The sequence below is a fragment of the Halictus rubicundus genome, unplaced genomic scaffold (assembly GCF_050948215.1).
Source record: "Halictus rubicundus isolate RS-2024b unplaced genomic scaffold, iyHalRubi1_principal scaffold0135, whole genome shotgun sequence".
Lineage (NCBI taxonomy): Eukaryota > Metazoa > Arthropoda > Insecta > Hymenoptera > Halictidae > Halictus > Halictus rubicundus.
In genome coordinates, this window is record NW_027488676.1 from 246,513 (window position 1) to 254,464 (window position 7,952).

The window sequence follows — 7,952 nt, forward strand, 5'->3', positions numbered from 1 at the left end:
TCCTCTATCCTATGCAATCCTCTATCCTATCGTATCCTCTATAATATCGTATCCTCTAGCATATCATATCCTCTTTCCTATAATATCCTCTATCCTATACAATCCTCTATCCTATCCTCTATCCTATCCTCTATCCTATCCTCTATCCTATTCTCTCCTCTATCCTATCCTATCGTCTATCCTATCCAATCTTACGTCCTATCCTATCCACTATCCTATCCTATCCTATCCACTATCCTATCCTATCCTCTATCCTATCCTATCCTCTATCCTATGCAATCCTCTATCCTATCCGATCCTCTATCCTATCCTATCCTCTATAATATCGTATCCTCTAGCATATCATATCCTCTTTCCTATAATATCCTCTATCCTATCCTATCCTCTATCCTATCCTATCCTCTATCCTATCCTATCCTCTATCCTATCCTATCCTCCATCGTCTCCTATCCTCTATCCTATCCAATCCCGTATCCTATCCTCTATCCTATCCTATTCTCTATCCTATCCTATCCCCTATCCTATCCTATCACCCATCCGATTTTATCCTCTATCCTATCCTATCCTCTATCCTATCCTAACGTCGATCCTATCCAATCCACTATCCTATCCTATCCTCTATCCTATTCTATCCTCTATCCTATCCTATCCTCTATCCTATCCAATCCTCTATCCTATCCAATCCCCTATCCTATCCTCTATCCTATTCCATACTCTATCCCATCCTATCCGCTATCCTATCCTATCATCTATCCTATCCTATCCTCTATCCTATCCTCTATCCTACCCCTTATCCTATCCTATCCTCCATCCGATCCTATTCTCTATCCTATTCTATACTCTATCGTATCCTATCCGCTATCCTATCCTATTATCTATCCAATCCTATCCTCTCTCCTATCCTATCCTCTATCGTAGCCTGTCCTCTATCCTATCCTCTATAGTCTCCTATCCTCTATCCTATCCTATCCGATCCTCTATCCTATCCTATTCTCTATCCTATCCTCTATCGTCTGCTCTATCCTGTCCTATCCACTATCCTATCCTATCATCTATCCTTTCCTATCCTCTATCCTATCCTATCCTCTATCCTATCCTATTATCTACCCTATCCTATCCTCTATCCTATCCTATCCTCTATCCTATCCTATCCTCTATCCTATAAAATCCCCTATCCTATCGTCTATCCTATCCTATCCTCAATCCTATCCTATCCTATCCTCTATCCTATCCTATCCTCTATCCTATCCTATCCTCTATCCTATCCAATCCTCTATCCTATCCAATCCCCTATTCCATACTCTATCCCATCCTATCCGCTATCCTATCCAATCATCTATCCTATCCTATCCTCTATCCTATCCTCTATCCTATCCCTTATCCTATCCTATCCTCCATCCGATCCTATTCTCTATCCTATTCTATACTCTATCCTATCCTATCCGCTATCCTATCCTATCCTCAATCCTATCCTATCCTCTATCCTATCCTATACTCTATCCTATCCTCTATCCTATCCTCTATCCTATCCTCCATCCTATCCTCTATCCTATCCTATCCTCTATCCTATCCTATCCTCTATCCTATCCTATTATCAATCCTATCCTATCCTCTCTCCTATCCTATCCTCTATCCTATCCTATCCTCTATCCTATCCTATCCTCGATCCTATCCGATCCTCTATCCTATCCTCTCCGCTATCCTATCCTCTATCCTCTATCCTATCCTATCCTCTATCCTATCCTCTATCCTATCCCCTATCCTATCCTCTATCCTATCCTATCCTCTATCCTATCCTCTCCTCTATCCTATCGTATCCTCCTTCCTATAATATCCTCTATCCTATCCAATCCTCTATCCTATCCTCTATCCTATCCTCTATCCTATCCTCTATCCTATTCTATGCTCTATCCTATCCTATCGTCTATCCTATCCAATCTTATGTCCTATCCTATTCACTATCCTATCCTATCCTCTATCCTATCCTATCCTCTATCCTATGCAATCCTCTATCCTATCGTATCCTCTATAATATCGTATCCTCTAGCATATCATATCCTCTTTCCTATAATATCCTCTATCCTATCCAATCCTCTATCCTATCCTCTATCCTATCCTCTATCCTATCCTCTATCCTATTCTCTCCTCTATCCTATCCTATCGTCTATCCTATCCAATCTTACGTCCTATCCTATCCACTATCCTATCCTATCCTATCCACTATCCTATCCTATCCTCTATCCTATCCTATCCTCTATCCTATGCAATCCTCTATCCTATCCGATCCTCTATCCTATCCTATCCTCTATAATATCGTATCCTCTAGCATATCATATCCTCTTTCCTATAATATCCTCTATCCTATCCTATCCTCTATCCTATCCTATCCTCTATCCTATCCTATCCTCTATCCTATCCTATCCTCCATCGTCTCCTATCCTCTATCCTATCCAATCCCGTATCCTATCCTCTATCCTATCCTATTCTCTATCCTATCCTATCCCCTATCCTATCCTATCACCCATCCGATTTTATCCTCTATCCTATCCTATCCTCTATCCTATCCTAACGTCGATCCTATCCAATCCACTATCCTATCCTATCCTCTATCCTATTCTATCCTCTATCCTATCCTATCGTCTATCCTATCCAATCTTATGTCCTATCCTATCCACTATCCTATCCTATCCTCTATCCTATCCTATCCTCTATCCTATGCAATCCTCTATCGTATCCGATCCTCTATCCTATCCTATCCTCTGTAATATCGTATCCTCTAGCATATCATATCCTCTTTCCTATAATATCCTCTATCCTATCCTATCCTCTATCCTATCCTATCCTCTATCCTATCCTATCCTCCATCGTCTCATATCCTCTATCCTATCCAATCCCGTATCCTATCCTCTATCCTATCCTATTCTCTATCCTATCCTATCCTCTATCCTATCCTATCACCCATCCGATTTTATCCTCTATCCTATTCTATACTCTATCCTATCCTATCCTCTATCCTATCCTAACGTCGATCCTATCCAATCCACTATCCTACCCTATCCTCTATCCTATCCTATCCTCTATCCTATCCTCTATCCTATCCTATTCTCTATCCTATCCTATTCTCTATCCTATCCTATTCTCTATCCTATCCTATTCTCTATCCTATCCTATCCTATCCCCTATCCTATCCTCTATCCAATCCTATCATCTATCCTATCCTATCCTCTATCCTATCCTATCGTTCATCCTATCCAATCCTATGTCCTATCCTCTATCCTATCCTATCCTCTATCCTATCCTATCCTCTATCCTATCCTATCCTCTATCCTATCCTATCCTCTATCCTATCCTATTATCTATCCTATCCTATCCTCTCTCGTATCCTATCCTCTATAGTCTCCTATCCTCTATCCCATCCTATCCTATCCTCTATCCTATCCTATCCTCTATCCTATCCTATCCGCTATCCTATCCTATCCTCTATCCTTTCCTATCCTCTATTCTATCCTCTATCCTATCCTATCCTCTATCCTATCATATCCTCTATCCTATCCTATCCCCTATCCTATCCTATCCTCTATCCTATCCTCTTCTCCATCCAATCCTACCCTCTATCCTATCCTATCCTCTATCCTATCCTATCCTCTATCCTATCCTATTATCTATCCTATCCTATCCTCTCTCCTATCCTATCCTCTATCGTAGCCTGTCCTCTATCCTATCCTCTATAGTCTCCTATCCTCTATCCTATCCTATCCGATCCTCTATCCTATCCTATTCTCTATCCTATCCTCTATCGTCTGCTCTATCCTGTCCTATCCACTATCCTATCATATCCTCTATCCTATCATATCCTCTAACCTATCCTATCCTCTATCCTATCCTATCCTCTATCCTATCCTATCCGCTATCCTATCCTATCCTCAATCCTATCCGATCCTCTATCCTCTCCTATCCTTTATACTATCCAATCCTCTATCCTATCCTCTATCCTATCCTATCCTCTATCCTATCCTATCCTCTATCCTATCCTATCCTCGATCCTATCCGATCCTCTATCCTATCCTCTCCGCTATCCTATCCTCTATCCTCTATCCTATCCTATCCTCTATCCTATCCTCTATCGTATCCCCTATCCTATCCTCTATCCTATCCTATCCTCTATCCTATCCTCTCCTCTATCCTATCGTATCCTCTATAATATCATATCCTCTAGCATATCATATCCTCTTTCCTATAATATCCTCTATCCTATCCTGTATCCTATTCTATTCTCTATCCTATCGTATCCTCTATCCTATCCTATACCCATCCGATTTTATCCTCTATCCTATTCTATACTCGATCCTATCCTATCCTCTATCCTATCCTAACGTCGATCCTATCCAATCCACTATCGTATCATATCCTCTATCCTATCCTATCCTCTATCCTATCCTCTATCCTATCCTATTCTCTATCCTATCCTATTCTCTATCCTATCCTATTCTCTATCCTATCCTATCCTATCCCCTATCCTATCCTCTATCCAATCCTATCCTCTATCCTATCCTATCCTCTATCCTATCATATCGTCCATCCTATCCAATCCTATGTCCTATCCTCTATCCTATCCTATCCTCTATCCTATCCTATCCTCTATCCTATCCTATCCTCTATCCTATCCTATCCTCTATCCTATCCTATCCTCTATCCTATCCTATCCTCTATCCTATCCTATTATCTATCCTATTATCTATCCTATCCTATCCTCTCTCGTATCCTATCCTCTATCGTTTCCTGTCCTCTATCCTATCCTCTATAGTCTCCTATCCTCTATCCCATCCTATCCAATCCTCTATCCTATCCAATCCACTATCCTATCCTCCATCCTATCCTCTCCTCTATCCAATCCTACCCTCTATCCTATCCTATCCTCTATCCTATCCTATCCTCTATCCTATCCTATTATCTATCCTATCCTATCCTCTCTCCTATCCTATCCTCTATCGTAGCCTGTCCTCTATCCTATCCTCTATAGTCTCCTATCCTCTATCCTATCCTATCCGATCCTCTATCCTATCCTATTCTCTATCCTATCCTCTATCGTCTGCTCTATCCTGTCCTATCCACTATACTATCCTATCATCTATCCTTTCCTATCCTCTATCCTATCCTATCCTCTATCCTATCCTATTATCTATCCTATCCTATCCTCTATCCTATCCTATCCTCTATCCTATAAAATCCCCTATCCTATCGTCTATCCTATCCTATCCTCAATCCTCTCCTATCCTATCCTCTATCCTATCCTAACCTCTATCCTATCCTATCCTCTATCCTATCCAATCCTCTATCCTATCCAATCCCCTATCCTATCCTCTATCCTATTCCATACTCTATCCCATCCTATCCGCTATCCTATCCTATCATCTATCCTATCCTATCCTCTATCCTATCCTCTATCCTATAAAATCCCCTATCCGATCCTCTATCCTATCCTATCCTCAATCCTATCTTATCCTATCCTCTATCCTATCCTATCCTCTATCCTATCCTATCCTCTATCCTATCCAATCCTCTATCCTATCCAATCCCCTATCCTATCCTCTATCGTATTCCATACTCTATCCCATCCTATCCGCTATCCTATCCTATCATCTATCCTATCCTATCCTCTATCCTATCCTCTATCCTATCCCTTATCCTATCCTATCCTCCATCCGATCCTATTCTCTATCCTATTCTATACTCTATCCTATCCTATCCGCTATCCTATCCTATCCTCAATCCTATCCTATCCTCTATCCTATCCTATCCTCTATCCTATCCTATACTCTATCCTATCCTCTATCCTATCCTCCATCCTATCCTCTATCCTATCCTATCGTCCATCCTATCCAATCCTAAGTCCTATCCTATATCCTATCCTATCCTCTATCCTATCCTATCGTCCATCCTATCCAATCCTAAGTCCTATCCTCTATCCTATCCTATCCTCTATCCTATCCAATCCTCTATCCTATCCAATCCCCTATCCTATCCTCTATCAGATACTATCCTCTATCCTATTCCATACTCTATCCTATCCTATACGCTATCCTATCCTATCCTCTATCGTATCCTATCCTCTATCCTATCCTCTATCCTATCCTATCCTCTATCCTATCATATCCTCTATCCTATCCTATCCCCTATCCTATCCTATCCTCTCCTGTATCCAATCCTACCCTCTATCCTATCCTATGCTCTATCCTATCCTATCCGCTATCCTATCCTATCCTCAATCCTATCCTATCCTCTATCCTCTCCTATCCTTTATACTATCCAATCCTCTATCCTTTCCTCTATCCTACCCTATCCTCTATCCTATCCTATCCTCTATCCTATCCTATCCTCTATCCTATCCTATCGTCCACCCTATCCAATCCTAAGTCCTATCTTCTATCCTATCTTATCCTCTATCCTTTTCCATACTCTATCCTATCCTATCCTCTATCCTATCCTATCCTCTATCTTATCCTATCCTCTATCCTATCCTATTATCTATCCTATCCTATCCTCTCTCGTATCCTATCCTCTATAATATCGTATCCTCTAGCATATCATATCCTCTTTCCTATAATATCCTCTATCCTATCCAATCCTCTATCCTATCCTCTATCCTATCCTATTCTCTATCCTATCCTATCCTCTATCCTATCCAATCCTCCATCGTCTCCTATCCTCTATCCTATCCATTCCCCTATTCTACCCTCTATCCTATCCTATTCTCTATCCTATCCTATCCCCTATCCTATCCTCTATCCTATCCGATCCTCTATCCTATCCTATCCTCCATAATATCGTATCCTCTAGTATATCATATCCTCTTTCCTATAATATCCTCTATCCTAACCAATCCTCTATCCTATCCTCTATCCTATCCTATCCTCTATCCTATCCTATCGTCCATCCTATCCAATCCTAAGTCCTATCCTCTATCCTATCCTATCCTCTATCCTATCCAATCCTCTATCCTATCAAATCCCCTATCCTATCCTCTATCCGATACTATCCTCTATCCTATTCCATACTCTATCCTATCCTATACGCTATCCTATCCTATCCTCTATCGTATCCTATCCTCTATCCTATCCTCTATCCTATCCTATCCTCTATCCTATCATATCCTCTATCCTATCCTATCCCCTATCCTATCCTATCCTCTCCTGTATCCAATCCTACCCTCTATCCTATCCTATGCTCTATCCTATCCTATCCGCTATCCTATCCTATCCTCAATCCTATCCTATCCTCTATCCTCTCCTATCCTTTATACTATTCAATCCTCTATCCTATCCTCTATCCTATCCTATCCTCTATCCTATCCTATCCTCTATCCTATCCTATCGTCCATCCTATCCAATCCTAAGTCCTATCCTCTATCCTATCTTATCCTCTATCCTATTCCATACTCTATCCTATCCTATCCTCTATCCTATCCTATCCTCTATCTTATCCTATCCTCTATCCAATCCTATTATCTATCCTATCCTATCGTCTCTCCTATCCTATCCTCTATCGTAGCCTGTCCTCTATCCTATCCTCTATAGTCTCCTATCCTCTATCCTATCCTATCCGATCCTCTATCCTATCCTATTCTCTATCCTATCCTCTATCCTATCCTATCCTCTATCGTCTGCTCTATCCTGTCCTATCCACTATCCTATCCTATCCTATTCTCTATCCTATCCTCTATCCTATCCTGTCCTCAATCCTATCCTATCCTCTATCCTATCCTATCCTCTATAATACCCAATCCCCTATCCTATCCTCTATAATATCGTATCCTCTAGCATATCATATCCTCTTTCCTATAATATCCTCTATCCTATCCAATCCTCTATCCTATCCTCTATCCTATTCTATTCTCTATCCTATCCTATCCCCTATCTTATCCTCTATCCTATCCCATCCTCTATCCTATCCTA